This window comes from Microcaecilia unicolor, chromosome 2 (genome assembly GCF_901765095.1).
Source record: "Microcaecilia unicolor chromosome 2, aMicUni1.1, whole genome shotgun sequence".
Lineage (NCBI taxonomy): Eukaryota > Metazoa > Chordata > Amphibia > Gymnophiona > Siphonopidae > Microcaecilia > Microcaecilia unicolor.
The window spans coordinates 406,565,306-406,582,714 of NC_044032.1; the positions used below are offsets into that span (position 1 = coordinate 406,565,306).

The 17,409-nt window shown below is 44.0% G+C and overlaps 1 protein-coding gene across 1 annotated transcript in view; it reads right to left on the reverse strand.

Moving 5' to 3' along the window:
- ABCG2 (ATP binding cassette subfamily G member 2 (Junior blood group)) overlaps positions 1 to 11,895 on the reverse strand; it is a 224,180-nt gene extending 212,285 nt beyond the window's left edge. Inside the window, exon 1 of the mRNA XM_030190666.1 lies at positions 11,757 to 11,895. The gene's annotated coding sequence lies outside the window, so the exon portion shown is untranslated. The remainder of the gene's footprint in view (positions 1 to 11,756) is intronic.
- Between the last annotated feature and the right edge of the window lie 5,514 nt (positions 11,896 to 17,409).

Here is a 17,409-nt window from a genome sequence, read left to right on the forward strand (position 1 = left end):
ATTGATGCGGTGAAGTAGTCCTGTGCCCTTAGCAGAGAAACACCCCCAAAACATAACATTTCCACCTCCATGCTTGACAGTGGGGACGGTGTTCTTTGGGTCATAGGCAGCATTTCTCTTCCTCCAAACACGGCGAGTTGAGTTCATGCCAAAGAGCTCAATTTTTGTCTCATCTGACCACAGCACCTTCTCCCAATCACTCTCGGCATCATCCAGGTGTTCACTGGCAAACTTCAGACGGGCCGTCACATGTGCCTTCCGGAGCAGGGGGACCTTGCGGGCACTGCAGGATTGCAATCCGTTATGTCGTAATGTATTACCAATGGTTTTCGTGGTGACAGTGATCCCAGCTGCCTTGAGATCATTGACAAGTTCCCCCCTTGTAGTTGTAGGCTGATTTCTAACCTTCCTCATGATCAAGGATACCCCACGAGGTGAGATTTTGCGTGGAGCCCCAGATCTTTGTCGATTGACAGTCATTTTGTACTTCTTCCATTTTCTTACTATGGCACCAACAGTTGTCTCCTTCTCGCCCAGCGTCTTACTGATGGTTTTGTAGCCCATTCCAGCTTTGTGCAGGTGTATGATCTTGTCCCTGACATCCTTAGACAGCTCCTTGCTCTTGGCCATTTTGTAGAGGTTAGAGTCTGACTGATTCACTGAGTCTGTGGACAGGTGTCTTTCATACAGGTGACCATTGCCGACAGCTGTCTGTCATGCAGGTAACGAGTTGATTTGGAGCATCTACCTGGTCTGTAGGGGCCAGATCTCTTACTGGTTGGTGGGGGATCAAATACTTATTTCCCTCTGCAGAATGCAAATAAATTCATATACTTTCCACAATGTGATTTTCCGGATTTAATTTGTGATGTGCTATCTCTCACTGTTACCAATAACCTACCCTTCAATTATGGGCTGCTCATGTCTTTGTCAGTGGGCAAACTTACAAAATCAGCAAGGGATCAAATACTTATTTCCCCCACTGTATACAGGAATTCATGAGTGACTGTGTGTGAGCCTAATTGGCATCTACGGGTCGTCAGAAAGGGCCTCCGGTTCTGCACCCCCGTGGCTCCCACCATTCGGACAGTTTTTCCAGACACAGGCGCTAATCGCTCCGTCACAACAGAATGTTCAGCTCCTGTATCAATCATGAATGGAATTGAGCGGCTCCCTATAGTTAACTTGACCATAGGTTCCTGGGAGCCCAGTTTGTAGGAACCCGGTCTGTCCTATTCGTCCCATTCTGCCATCTCGGCTATCCCGATGATGTCAGATTCAGGAGGCTCATACCTTCCCTCTCGAACTCGGCCTCGGCTTCCTCGATCTCCTGGTCCCCTTCTCAGTCCCTGGCGCCTCTGGGGGCATTCATCTTTCCAGTGCCCTCTTTCCTTACAGTAGGCACACTGATCCCTCTCCAATCTTGGTCTGGGATTCTCCCCCCGTGGCCGGGATTGATTGAAGGAATCTCGGGGCCTGGCTGGCGGTCCGGGGTCCCACTTTGGCTTCCCATTAGCTAGAGGTCGACCTCGGTTAAGGGTGGAGTTAGTAATGGCTGCCGCTAAAAGGTCGGCCTTCTTCTGCATCTTCCGGTCAGCCTCTCGGCGCACTTCCTGATCCCTATTAATGAAAACCTTGGTTGCGATCTCAATTAGCTGGGTGGTATTCATCCCTGCGAATCCCTCCTGACGCTGCAACTTCTTCCGGATATCTGGCATACTCTGGGCCACCAATGCACTATTCACCATTCTCTGGTTTTCTAGTGCCTCAGGGTCAAAGGGGGTGTATGTTCTGTAGGCTTCAATTAGTCGCTCTAAAAAGGCCCCAGGGGATTCAGTTGCCCCTTGGAGAATTTCAGAGACCTTTGCCAAATTAATGGGCCTCTTTATGCCTTTTCTCATACCTTCCAGCAAGTCCCGGCAATAGCCAGACAACAGTTCATAGTGCTGCTCATTATTTGGATCCCAAGCTGGAGCTGCACGAGGAAACCGAGCTCTAACCCATTCCTCTAGGTTCTGTGTCCCCTCGGGGGCACGCGCTCGCGTGATGGCCTCAGCATTTTGCAAAATCTTCCGCCTCTCCTCAGTTGTGAAGAGGGTCAGGAGAAGTTGTTGACAATCAGTCCAGGTTGGGTTATGGGTGGCCATAATGCTAGCCACTAGGTCCACCACTGCCTGAGGCTTTTCAGTATAAGAGGGGTAATGCGTCTTCCAATTCAGGAGATCGGTGGTTGTGAAGGGTACATACTGGTAGGCCTGTGCCTGTATAACCTGACCCTCATTATTAGGATCCGGTCGAGTGGTGGTTACCTGGCGCAGGGGCAGAACTCTCAAGGAGGTGGGAATAGAACCTGAGGTAGAGCTAGGAGCTACCCTCCTATCATGCTCAAAGGTGATTGCAGCAGGTCTAACCCATTCAGTGGAGGTGTGTTGAAACCCTGAGGGATGGGGAGGGGTACTCATAGACTGAGAGGTGGTCACAGGTGATTCTGTCCATTGAAAGGGATGCTGGGCCCCTGATGAGTGGGGAGGGGTATTAGAGGGAGAGACTGGGCTGTCAGGAGTTGAGGAGTCAGGGAGTGCAGCCCAAAGCGGGTCTTGGGAGGTTAACAGGGGAGAATGTGGCAAAGGAGGGTAGAGGCTGGCTGAAAGGTCCACCCTAGGATGTGACGGGGTTTGCACAGAAGAGGAGCTATCCGGAGAAGCCTGTGCTGAAGAAGCTTGGGCTGGGCGGCGTGGATCTCTGGGGGTGGCACGGAACCCCAACAATGGGCCATAAGGTGGTGGCTCAAGATCTGAGGGGTCATCCGAGAGTATAGGTTTCTCAGACAAGGTAGGGGCGGAAGCCACTGATTGGGTGGTAGACTTCCTAGGGCTCTTTCCCTCTTCCAATTTAGATTTTCTAATCTTTCTTTGAACGCGGCCCAACATGAACTTTACTGGGGATCCCATATAAGTTTTCAACCAAGAGGGAGGGTCAGTCACAAGGCTGTCCCAGGAATCTATATAAGGGAGTTGTTCAAGATATTCTGGTTCTCCTACAACTATGCTGTAGACCTTCCGGATTACTTCAATATCTAAGCTGCCACTAGGGGGCCACCCCACTCCCATAGATGGCCACTCAACTTCACACAAGGTTCTTAGAGTACTTGAGCTTAAAGTCTGTCCATAATCATTAATTAAAAATCCTTTCTTGAAATTCTTAAGCATACAATCTAGGGGAGTATCAATTTGTCTAGACGATTTCCCTCCCATAATGCTTACAGTTACAACACACAAAAGGGAGGGAGTTTTTGGATTTGTGGTAAGGGGTCCACAGATCCGAGACACAAGGTAGACAGACAACAATCGCTTCCTTCTGTCACTGGCCAATTGAACTCGCGTTAATTGGAAACGCAGCTATAAGAAGTCCGCACTCTTTTAACATTCATTCATGCATCACACATTCTGCACAAAAAATCCCACCCAACAATTTCAGATTTCTCAGATACAGATAAGCTCAAGCGGTTTCGCTTCTAATCTCCACTAGACTAAAAGCTACTAAGGCCTTCGCTGAGAGTTGATCAGACTCCCCTTCCCTCAATTTATGAGGGGCTGGTTTACAGTTTCCTAGCTAGGATTACAATACAGAATACAGAATACATACCCGGCTAATGTTCCTCAGTCAGTTGGGTGCCAGAGATTGATGCAGGGTCCGGGATCCCACTTCTGACACCAAGAATTGTTGCAGGAATTGATGCATGAATTACCCCTATGGTTAGCAGAATCTGTGGTACTTCAGGAGTCAAGCAGCACACACCAGAATGAGGGAGAAATCTTCTTTATTTGCCAGCAAACAAAGTAGGACATCAGCATTAAGTCTCTTCTTCTCTTTCTCAGCTCTCTGTGTCTTTGTGGCTTCTGTCTCAGCTCCTTCTCTTCTTCTGCTGTCTGTCTTCCTTCAGCTCTCTTTCTTCATTCTGTTCCTTCTGACGTAAGCTGCTTCTACTCCCACTTATATACCGTGCTATCCCCCTCTCTAGCCCCCCTTACTCTCCAGATGGTAAAGAATAGATTAATTACCCTGCCTTGAACTAATTATTACCATACATGTGTTCAAAATATCAGTTACATAGGTTCCAGACATATCCTAAACTGACCTATGACCTGGGGCCTCTCACACTAGACATTGTGGCTCCCATCTCTTACATTTTCATTATGATTAATTTCTCAACTATAGCTTAAACTGGGTTCATTTAGGGGCTAAGGGACATTCTCATATTCCTAGTCAACTTCATACTAACTGCTAACTGAACTCTGGCATTCATTAAGGGGTCAAGGGCCAGTCTTACTTAATAGCATACAGATATAGTCTGTTATTACTTTCAGGACCATTCCTACATTTACCTATAATTAATCAAGGAGAAGAGAGTTGACTAGTCCTGACCTTTTCACCTATTAGCTTCACACACTGAACTAGCTAAGACTGTGGCTAAGTCAAACCATACGCTGATCTTTTCACTGCAGCCCTACTCAGAACGTAAGGCAAAGAGTTGAACAAACATTAGATTTAAAAAGGTATTCTACATATTAACTACACAGAATAAACATATTCTAAAATAAACAGAATCAGAATTCAAGAATATCTAGAATTATTTAAACAGCTTTAAACTACAGTATGTCTGGCTCATGCCTTGTTCATAATAGTATACATACGTATGTGCTAGCATTAGCAATCCATCACTCACAAGGGGTCAAAGAAAGTTTCTCTCCCTGACCTTTCTAATCTTTAGCCTGGCAAACGTAAAACTTCTAAATAATCTAAACCAGATGACATTCCTCCATCACTTGCAGAACTGAACCAAACTTTTAAACCCCAATTAATATGACTTCTTTTGTCCAGGCTGCCTCACTAGGACTAGGGGACACGCAGTGAAGCTAGAAAGTAGTACATTTAAAATGAATCGGAGAACATTTTTCTTCACTCAACGTGTAATTACACTCTGGAATTCATTGCCAGAGAATGTAGTAAAAGCAGTTAGCAGCGGGGTTCAAAAAAGGTTTGGATGGCTTCCTAAAGGAAAAGTCTATAGATCATTATTAAAATGGACTTGGGAAAAATCCACTGCTACTTATGAGAATCAGGGGTAGGACTAGTGATCCGGGGATTGAAAGAGACAGCAACACAGCCCCTTAAAGGTGCAGCTTTGAGGTCTGACACTCCCAGACACTGGAATAATGTTGCTTACGAGGTGGCTTGCAAGCAAACTTATTCATTTATCATGGGAGTCAGCAACTTGCGGGACTGTTATTCTGCAGGTTGCTGACTCCTGTGATAACTTCCCCCCTGAATGTTGTATCTTCTGAATAGGTTAGCCTGGGTCATAGAAGATAGACTGCAGCCAAATTAACCAATGGTTGATTGTAGTTTTTCTTTTTATATTTGTTTTCTCTTATTAGTGGACTTCTTTCTCTTTATTGATGTGGACTTGTAGTATAATTTTTCTTCTTTGTGGTAATACTTTTTGATATTTCTTCTTGCTTACTTGTGTTGTTCCTTTGGGATTATTGTATATAGCATCAATAGTAATAATAAGATAAATCCATATGCGTTCTCCTGTGCAGTTTCTTATCATCTTTTTATTTAGTTCATTTATTCAAATGTAATAATTCCAATGTGAAAGATAAGTCCCTGTTATTCAGCTGGCAGCAGTTAGCATTTTCATAAACACTGACTGACTGATTTGTGCCATGGTAAAAAGTGGCCTGCAGTAGTGTGGGTGCGTCTTTTGGGCATGCAGTGGGACACTTTTTACCGTGGCTGGGAAAAAGGCAATTCTTTTAATGGGCCAGGAAATGGGCCTGCATTAATATTAAAACTAGTGCGCGTCTATTTACAGCCTGAGCCCTTACTGCTACCCATTGACTTAGCGGTAAGGGCTCTCGCGCTACCCAAGCAGTAACCATGCAGAGCCTCCATGGTAGAAAATAGAAAATTATTTTCTACCGCCATAGGCGGTCGGTGGCCCAACTGTTTGGGGAGGCTAAAGGGGGTGGGGTTAGGGGTGGAGCCAGGGGAGGAGCTTATAGCCACAATTAACACAGGAAAAAAATAAGTAAAAATAAAATAGTCACAATTAATACCTTTTATTAAATTTAGACATTAGATATGTATCATATGTCAAAGAATAAAGTGGTTGCTCAAAGCATATACTAACCACAATCGCTCAACTGTAAAACACTATGCACAAATTTGTGCAAAAACACACTCAGAACCTTACTGTACCATAAATATTACACTAGGCAGACCCTAATACACCAATATACCACCCATATAGAAAATGCAGACCGTTAACAATATGAAACAAGGGATCATAATATCACAATTCTCATGCAGAGCCACAAAACACCATTTCAGGGTGGATAGTGTTCACAATGAGCTCCTTTTATTAACAACTATATGTAGATCCTTCAAGAGGTAGTGTGTCATGATTTAGGCTCTAAAACCCTTTCTGATGTTTTGGTGCCACCTCAGTAATGCCAATACACAATCTCTCCACTGCAAAACACTATACACAAACTTGTGCAAAAACACACTCATAACCTTAGCAAACCATAACAGCACTAATTCCAAGGACAGGACGAGCTACAATCTTATGCGTGGAAAGGCAGCACTGTAATTACACCGGGCTCTAAAACACCAGTACACAACCTAGTGAAACAAAAAAAAAACCCAAAAAGGCCTGTAAATTCTACACACTAGTAGAATACTGCACCTTGATTACACATGAAACACACATGACACAACAGATAAGAAGGCAAAACTGGAAAGTTACCTCAAGAAGTCAGACTCAGCATGCAGCAATACTAGAAAAATTGAAACTTGCATGCAAAATATCACAGATGCACATTTCCAAAAGCTGACATATTCCAGTTAATAAATTCTGAATAAAATACTTTTTTCTACCTTTGTTGTCTGATCATTTAGTTTTTCTATTCGCTTTGGTCCCAGTGTCTTCTTTCCATTTGATATTTTTTCTCTCAACATGTCCACCTACTACTACTACTATTTAGCATTTATATAGCGCTACATCCCTCCATCCTTATCCAACATTTCTCCTGTCTTCCCTGCCCTCCACTCCATCCATGTCAGCACCTTCCCTCTTTCTCTTCTACCCTTCCATCCAGTGTCATCCCTCTTTCTCTCTCCATCCTTCTACCCATTACCCTCTCCCAATCCTTCCGTCTATTGTATCCCTCTATCTCCCCTTCCTTCTACACAGTTCTCGCTCTCGACCCTTTTCCATTCAGCATGTCCTCTCTATCCCCATCCTTCCAGTGTCTTTCCTCTTTCCCTCCCTACCCTTACGTCCAGTGTCTTTCCTCTTTCTGCCCCCTCCTTCCAGCATTTTCCCTCTTTCTCCCTCCTTTCATTCAGCATTTCTCCGTCTGACAGCTAGGGTCTCCCCCAGTTTCTCCCCAGCAGCTTCTCTCTCTCTCCCTCCTGCCCATGTCCCCTCTTTCTCTCCCCATCTTTCCACTAATCTCTCTCTCTCTCTCCTCTTCCATCCAGCATCTTCTCTCTGGCTCTCTTCCATGTCCCCTCTTGCTCTCCCCTGCTCTCTTCCATGTCCCCTCTTTCTCTCCCCATCTCTCTCTGACTCTCTCCTGCTCTTTTGCATGTCCCTGGCTCTCCCCTGCACTTTTTTCCACTTTCTCTCTCTCTCCTCCAGCGCCCTCATGCATCTCTCCTCTCCCTCATGCATCCCACCTTTCTCTTCCCTCCCCTTCTTGCTTCCATCACTCTCACTCCTTTCTCCACCCCCCTTTTCCCATTCCCTGCCATTGCTTTCCTTCCTCCCTCTTCCTCTTAGATGTGGCACCTCACATCCTCTTCTCTCCACCCCCTTTCCCTTTGGTCTGGCAGCTGGCTGGCACGATGCATCGCTCCCCCCCCTCCCCGGACTAGTTCGGTATCGCTCTCCCCCTCCGCTCCTGTCATGTCTTTGAACTTCGAGGATTCCTTCCGGTAGCAGCAGCAGCATCGGCAATGATGTAAGCGCTGCTTTCAGCCTGCCCCAGAAGCCTTCTCTGGACAGCGTCCCTCCTACGCGGGAAACTGTACAGAGAGTGCTTCCGGGGCAGGCTGAAAGCAGCGCTTACATCATTGCCGATGCTGCTGCTGCTGCTACCGGAAGGAATCCTCGAAGTTCAAACACGACGTGACAGGACAGGAGCGGAGGGGGAGAGCGATACCGTAGTAGTCGGGGGGGGGGGGGTAAAGATCGCACGGTCCATGCACCAGTCGGGGGGGAAGGGAGGGAGATGTTCAAGGCAGCAGGAGCTGCACCCGGGGCGGTCCGCCCCGCCCTTGCTGCATCCCCAAGCCTCTTATTCCGGGCGCCTATGTCTACCACGGAATTCAGCATGCGCCAAAATCAGAATTACTGCCAGGCATATGCATTACCCCAGCAGTAGTGCCAATTTGATGCATGCTACCCATGTGTTAGCCCTCAAGTGCCTTTGTAAAAGGGCCCCTGAATAACTAACCATTTGCTGGTTCTTGGAAGTTATCCGGGTGCCAAGACATGGATAGCTTTCGGGCAAGTCAGAACCCCTGTTTAAGTGCTCCTATTTGCCCCGATAGCTCTCTGGGCACTAGCACTGAGTATGGCCAGTGCCCAGATAACTTTGAGGACAGCTGCAATTCTGCTCCTGGATCCCGGGCACTAGCTGGGTAGTGACACAGCAGTCTTCCCAGATTTCCAGTGGCAATTTCAGATAAATGCCACTAAATATCTGGGTTTAGAGCAGACGCATGATTTAACTGGAAAGGAGCCCAGGGCCGGTGCTAGGGAGGAAGCCCCAAAGCTCGCTTGCACATTGTCCCTCTTTCAACTGTGGCCCACTCTTGACATGGGGGACCCAGGGCAATTGCCCTATTTGTATAAGTATAAGGAAGAAGGATGTATAAGTAATGAATAAGGATGACCCCTAGCAGTAGTACTGCCGATTACAGCATACTCCTCGATACCCTGTCCTCACTTGGATTCCAGGGCTCTGTCCTTTCCTGGTTCTCTTCCTACCTCTCCCTCCGCACCTTTAGTGTTCACTCTAGTGGATCCTCTTCTACCTCTATCCCTCTGCCTGTTGGCGTACCTCAGGGTTCTGTTCTTGGTCCCCTCCTCTTTTCTATCTACACTTCTCCCCTTGGTTCATTAATCTCATCCCATGGCTTTTTCCTACCATCTCTATGCTGATGACTCCCAAATCTACCTTTCTACCCCTGATATCTCACCTTGCATCCAAACCAAAGTTTCAGCATGCTTGTCTGACATTGCTGTCTGGATGTCTCAATGCCACCTGAAATTAAACATGACCAAAACCGAGATTCTCATTTTTCCCCCCAAACCCACCTCCCCACTCCCCCCGTTTTCTATTCTGTTGATGGCTCTCTCATTCTCCCTGTCTCCTCAGCTCGAAACCTTGGGGTCATCTTTGACTCTTTTCTCTCCTTCTCTGCTCATATCCAACAGATCGCCAAGACCTGTCGTTTCTTTCTTTACAACATCCGTAAAATACGCCCCTTTCTTTCCGAGCACTCTACCAAAACCCTCATCCACACCCTTGTCACCTCTCGTTTAGCCTACTGCAATCTGCTTCTTGCTGGCCTCCCACTTAGTCACCTCTCCCCTCTCCAATCGGTTCAAAACTCTGCTGCCCATCTCGTCTTCCGCCAGGGTCGCTTTACTCATACTACCCCTCTCCTCAAGACCCTTCACTGGCTCCCTATCCGTTTTCGCATCCTGTTCAAACTTCTTCTACTAACCTATAAATGTACTCACTCTGCTGCTCCCCAGTATCTCTCCACACTCGTCCTTCCCTACACCCCTTCCCGTGCACTCCGCTCCATGGATAAATCCTTATCTGTTCCCTTCTCCACTACTGCCAACTCCAGACTTCGTGCCTTCTGTCTCACTGCACCCTACGCCTGCAATAAACTTTCTGAGCCCCTACGTCTTGCCCCATCCTTGGCCACCTTTAAATCTATACTGAAAGCCCACCTCTTTAACATTGCTTTTGATTTGTAACCACTTGTAACCACTCGCCTCCACCTACCCTCCTCTCCGCCTTCCTTAACACATTAATCGATTTGATTTGCTTGCTTTATTTTTTGTCTATTAGTTTGTAAGCTCTTTGAGCAGGGACTGTCTTTCTTCTATGTTTGTGCAGCGCTGCGTACGCCTTGTAGCGCTATAGAAATGCTAAATAGTAGTAATAGTAGTAAATAGTAGTAGTACTGTGAGACTGTCACTACAGATCACTGACACCATTTTGAATCCAGAGCAAGATGGGGTGGCAGTGGAGGGGAACCAGCCTCGCTCCTTGCCACTGGACCACCAGGGCTCACCTCTGGTTAAGTCCCGGGGATGGATGAAAGGTTGGAGGGGGAGGTTCTGAGGCTGGGGGGGGTGGCATTTGGAGGAATCAAAGGATCAAATCAGGGGTGGGGGATTGATGAGGGGAGAGCTGATCAGCGGCATTATTTTCTTCTGCTAGAACTCAGGATCAAGCCCATACCCTGTTATTGGGAGTGGGGTTAAAGAAACAAATCAACTTTAAAAAGGCCAATGAGAAAAAAGGCTGCCATTTAATTCTCAAGGCAAGGAGCACATACATCAATTCTGTTCATCATTATCATGATCTGGAGTTCAAATCCTGATGCTGACAGGTTACGGTAGAAGAATTTACTGCACTCCTGTGTTTTTTCCTAATGTAGGTATGGATTTGTAATTCCTGTTTCTTTAATAAAAGCAAGACTGAAATCTGTTCAGGGATGCAGTGAAATTAACCCACCAAGTCCTGGATCAGCCTATCAGGGCTGAGCTAGGTCAGATATCCTAGAATCAATCATCCTAGACTAAATTTCTACCCTGGGCACCTGTGCAATGACTGGTCAAGTTCACTGAAAGCAGGAAGGAGCCACAGCTTTTCTGGCACATGGTCTGATTTGCTGCAGTGCTTGAACCTGGTTAGGCGAACTTGGGGTTGTGACATATGAAAAGGTAGAGAACAAAACACCAGTCACAGAGGCCTGTGACACCCCAGCTCTGGCTCTCCTTCATGAACATGGCATGCATGGAGAATAAAAAATAATCCCATTGGTGAGGAACACAGTTTGACCAGGCCGTTAACTATATTTTGAAACGTATCTATTTTTAATTCTATTCTTCAGTTATTTGAATGTGACTTTTAACATTCTCACAGCTTAAGAGCTTTAACCCTATTTCAAAGCATATTTAGAGGTAGAATTTCCTTCTTCTCCTCCCCCCCCTCCCCCATATGAATCCTAGCTTGGGAATAACAGCTTCTTGCTTATCATGGCTTAACTTCCTGCAATTCTAGAATAGAGAGGTCTCTGCGTAGTTTCTTCTGCAACTTAGACAAGCAGCTTCCTGTAGGCGCCGCCTAGGACTGTGCACATCAGAGCACTGCAGAAGGAGGACCACTTCCTGCTCTGATTTTCTAAATATCTTAAACCTGTGTATTATCGAAGAGGCCCCAAACTGTAGCCAGCTCTTCGTATATGTGGCCCCAGCTCATATAATGCAGCATCACAACCCTAAGCAGACCTGATCATCCTTCCTCAGCACAAGCAGTACTAACAGGAAAAGCTTCACAGAACTGCCGAGGCAGCGGCTCTGATGAGGAAGCGGCTCTGATGAGGAAGCAACTGCAGCCTATTGATAGATTCAGCAAACAAACAGAAGAACGTACCTTAGAACAGTAAAGAAACGTGTCTGTACTCCCTGGGTGAGGTCATCTCACAGTGACAAAACTCAGCAGCAATGTAAGAGCTGCAGCCGAGGCTCCTGGGCACATTTGGATTTACTACAGCACTCTCGGAAGACATGCCATGTGGGCAGTGGGCTGTCACGAGCAAAAAAAATGTACAGGGAAGAACTTTATTTCACGCAAAATGTGTGTACCAATGAAATGGAATCACAGAAAGCCCTGAGAGATCAAATTACAGGCTTTAAGCTACAGTGCAAGCTGCTAAGAAAAGGCACATTACCTAACTGCAGGGCAGCCATGTTTCTACAAATGTGTAGGACCCAAACACAGGATACATGCTGTTAACCCTAGTGTTACAAGTTCCAGCTGCTCTAGAAGAGAGAGCTAAACCAGTCTGCTAGTGGAAACATGCACTTTCACAATTTTCTTATGAACAATAGGATTTTATGTTATATGTTACAATTGAACATACAAATCTTTTCTCAAACACTGGAGAAAGCTGTAGAATTAGAGGACATAAAAGGAAACTGTAAGGAGTTACGGGAAGGGTAGTGGATGCCTGGAAAAAAACAAAGAACAACGAAGAGAGTCCAAATCTCCCGCAAAAAAAAGCACAAAAACAACAAAACAAGCGGGAAAAAAATCCAGAAAAACCAGACTAAAACCACAGATGATAAAAGCACCAAAAAGAGAATTTTATTAGGACCCTTCACAGTCCGTGTTTCGGCCGAAATGGCCTTCTTCAGGGGTCTAAAATAAAACATATAACAATAACACATATAAAAATATATTCCATATAAGATACCATATATATAATAGTGACATGAAAACAATCACAATATTTTTAAATATATATAGTATCAAAAACCATTATACAAATATATTATAAAAACATATAAGAATATACACAACATGAGAGTACAACATTTCAAATAGGATTAACAAAAGATCTGCATAATAGAGGCAAAGGGGCCTATGCACATGATAATATAATATCCAAACATTTATGAATGCAGAAATTAAAAACACATATGACTATAATTATGGAAAAATCAGTTGATGCTGAAAATACATATTTTAAGATAATACGTAAACTAAATGGAAAAATGGCTGCGTGAAAAATAATATCACACTTAAGTAATAAATAATGGCAACAGATTTATTAACATGTTTTTGCAAAATATATCATACCTTCAAACTGACATATACGGATATTCCTTCAAAAGTTCTCACAAGGTGAGATGATCTGTACCAAGAAGCATTAAAAATAAAAAGATATGAAAAATAAAAATAAATAATAATAATAATAAATAATGAACAATAAAAATAAAAAGGAAAAACCGAGAGAAAAGAAAAATGAAAAAATTACAAGTGGCATCATATACAGTGCAGAAAATGTTGGTAATGGGTTAAAATATTATCTGAAACCAAAGATATATCTAAACAAAAAGGCTGTCGGCATCTTTCATATAGACACGTAAAACCATACTAACTAAAAAGATGATGTATCAAAATTGAACTGTCCTCTGTGATACGAATTGACACTAAACACAGACGATAAAGAATAATAATGTTTGATATAAAAGTATGTCTATCATACAAGTGCTAACTTAAAGTGCACTATAGTCAAATACTAAAGTAACAAAATATAAAATAGATTACTAAAGAAACCAACCGTCTAGACACTAAAGTAAATGAAATAAAACCTGCCGATAGAGGCATATGGTACACTATACTGCCCTTAGTACGGTTTTACGTGTCTATATGATAGATGCCGACAGCCTTTTTGTTTAGATATATCTTTGGTTTCAGATAATATTTTAACCCATTACCAAAATTTTCTGCACTGTATATGATGCCACTTGTCATTTTTTTGTTTTTTCCTTTCTCTCGTTTTTTCCTTTTTATTTTTATTTTTCATATCTTTTTATTTTTAATGCTTCTTGTTTCTATTTGGTTCAGATCATCTCACCTTGTGAGAACTTTTGAAGGAATATCCGTATATGTCAGTTTGAAGGTATGATATATTTTGCAAAAACATGTTAATATATCTGTTGCCATTATTTATGTTTCAATCATTTTTATTAAGTGAACATAATCAGCTGTAACATTTCACATTACATAATCAAGTTCCATAACAGCAATTGGCATATCTTCACATTTTGTATTTTTATTGATATTAGTATTTCCCCCCCCTAAACTACTCCCCCTCCCCTCCCTGTTCCCTACCCCCCTTCCCTCCCCAAAGCCTCCCCCCCCCCCTTTTTTTCCCTTATATATCCAATAAGAAGCAGAGATTACAGGAGCAGCAGCAACGGGGATTATAGGTTCAATATCTGGCTCCGAACCATTGGGGTCAACGTTTCCCAAAAGGGTGCCCATCTGCATTCAAATTGTTGTCTTCTTATCCGTGGCTGGTTCCGCATTGCCAGATGTTCTGTACGTAAAAGTATAAGCATTTGAGTTCGCCAATATTGCAGTGATGGTGGTTTGTTCCCCAGCCACTCCTGCAGGATTGCTTTTTTCGCTACTACTGTAGCTCTTTTTACAAAGTCTGTGAATCCCTTCGGCGTTGGCTTGCTTAGCCTTGGGTGTCCAAAAAGCAACTTTGGATCATATGTCCATCTTCGGGACCAGAGTTCTGTCACTTGTTGTAGTATACTTTTCCAAAACCAAACCACTCTTGGGCATGTCCAAAACATGTGAGCCAATGTAGCCCCTTCTTGATGGCATTTCCCACATGCTCCATCCAGTGATGCTCCCATATGGAAAGCTCTTCTAGGCGCCACATATATCCTTAGTGCGAATTTATATTGTATTTCCCAGTGCTCTGCCAGTTTTGTGGTCTGCCAGAGCGACCGCACATGGTCCTTAAACATAGTCTCACTTATCTGGCTTCCCAGATCCTGGCTCCATTTTGCCGTGTAGCCCCTGTAATCCAATTCTGGCATTGTATCTCGGATGTGGCGATGATGGTAGGCCATGGGCACTTTCAATTGCGCCCCTAGCGACATAGCAGCAGCCAGTTCTTCCCTCACGTCCTCGGTGAGGTCTGTCCAAGTCAGACTGGACACATAGTGCCTCAGCTGGTAATAATGGAAATAGTCCGCTGAATTTATTTTGAACTGAGTTCTCAGTTCTGGAAACGTTCTGATACGCCCTTCGTCTGTGAGCACATGATATAGGTATTCTATCCCCTTTTCCTTCCATCTGTTGAATACAGTATAACTTGTCCCAGGCTCGAACCCCGGGTTGCCACAAATCGACAGGTAGGGGGTAGTTTTAGGCGAAAAGCCATGCATGCAGCAGATCCATTTCCACACCGCTTTCATCGTAGGCAAAATATGTGACTTCTGTAGGACTGCTGGGGGATGTTGCTTGCTACCATGCAGAAATCCTGTAAAGTTGTCTGGGCCAAACAAGCCTAATTCCATAGTGGTAGCAGAGTATTCACTTGTCTTTCGAAACCAGTCATTTAGGTGCCTGATTCCACAGGCTACCGTTATGTATCGCAAACTCAGGAGGCCCAGGCCCCTGTATTCTCTTGGGATCTGCAGAATCCGCAGAGCAATTTTTGCTTTCTTTCCTTTCCAAAGGAATTTCTGCAATATTTTGTTTATTTGCCGTTCCACTTTCCTTGGAAGATAAAGTGGGAGCGTTTGGAACACATATAACCATCTGGGTACAATCATCATGTTGTACAGCGCTATTCTGCCAAGCAAAGAGAGCGGGAGGGATTGCCACAGCTTCAACTTGTCCGCCATATCCTCCAATAGCCTGTTCACATTTTGGGCACACACTTGAGCCAGGTTCTGGGGGATTTGGACTCCTAAGTACTTGATTGCCTCTTCAGCTTCTTCCACTCCCAGTTCCTCTAACCCTGTGCCTCCCACCCCAGGAGAGATGGTGAGCCAATGTGATTTGTGTGCATTTATTTTAAACCCTGAAAGAGCACTGTATTGTTCTATCCGTGCCCAGAGCTGCCTCAATTAATTCTGGGGGGTCCCTCATCACCACCAACAAATCATCCGCAAATGCCAAAGTCTGCACTACCTCTCCACCCACCTCTAGCCCCTTTATCTGCTCATCCGTCTTCAACGTGCGGAGCAGTGGCTCAATAAACAGCAAGAACAATAAGGGTGAGAGGGGGCACCCCTGACGAGTACCCCGTTCTATGACTATAGGGTCTGTTCGCACTCCATTAATTAATACAGAGGCCGTCGGCTTAGTGTATAATGTCTGTATGGCCTGAAGATACCAGCCATGCATGCCCATAAACTTTAACACCCCAAACAAAAATTCCCATCCTATTTTATCAAATGCCTTTTCAGCGTCGAGACTGAGGAGGACTGCAGGTACATGATTTACTTGGCTGTAGCTCATTGCCATCAGCAATTTACGCAAATTAGTAGAAGAATGTCTGCCCTTCACGAAGCCCACTTGTTCAGGCCCAATTATATCTGGTAAGTATTGAGCCAACCTGGTGGCCAAGATTTTTGCTAATATTTTTATATCTACATTCAAAAATGAAATTGGTCGGTAGGCCTCCGGTTTGTCCCTTTCTTTACCTGGTTTGGGTAATAATGATATTAATGCCATATTATTGTGAATGGGAAACCTTCCTGTCTCCACTGCGTCCTCTAGATAGTCATGCAGTGCCAATAACGCTTTCTGGGGTATCATATTGTAAAATTCTCCTGTGAATCCATCAGGGCCCGGGGCAGAGTGATGTGGCAATGACTTTATGGTGGCTTGGAGCTCTTTACCAGTGATTGGGCCATTCAGTGTCTGTAATGCTAGTGCACAGAGTTTTGGCAACTTGGAGGCTTCTAAATAACTCATGAGGGATTCTTTATCTATGTCTTTATATTTTTGATATATTTGGCTGAAATGTGCTCGGAATATATTTGCTATTTTTTCGCTTTTCGTATGTATTTTACCTTTCTCGTCCTTTATGGCTGATAGCACTCTATTTCCTCCCCATGTTTTCACCACTCGGGCAAGCAGGGTCCCAGTTTTATTGCCAAACCTATGCAGCCTGTACTTGTGATATATATCCCCCTTTGTTGCCATTATTTATTACTTAAGTGTGATATTATTTTTCACGCAGCCATTTTTCCATTTAGTTTACATATTATCTTAAAATATTAATTTTCAGCATCAACTGATATTTCCATAATTATAGTCTAGTGTTTTTAATTTCTGCATGCATAAATGTTTGGGTATTATATTATCATGTGCATAGGCCCCTTTGCCTCTATTATGCAGATCTGTTGTTAATCCTATTTGAAATGTTGTACTCTCATGTTGTGTATATTCTTATATGTTATAATATATTTGTATAATGGTTTTTCATACTATATATATTTTCAAATATTGTGATTGTTTTCATGTCACTATTATATATATGTTATCTTATATGGAATGTATTTATATATGTGTTATTATTATATGTTTTATTTTATTTTAGACCCCTGAAGAAGGCCTTTTCGGCCGAAACACGGACCGTGTAGGGTCCTAATAAAATTCTTTTTTTGGTGCTTTTATCATCTGTCCTAATAAAATTATTTTTTTGGTGCTTTTATCATCTGTGGTTTTAGTCTGGTTTTTCTGGATTTCTTCCGCTTGTTTTGTT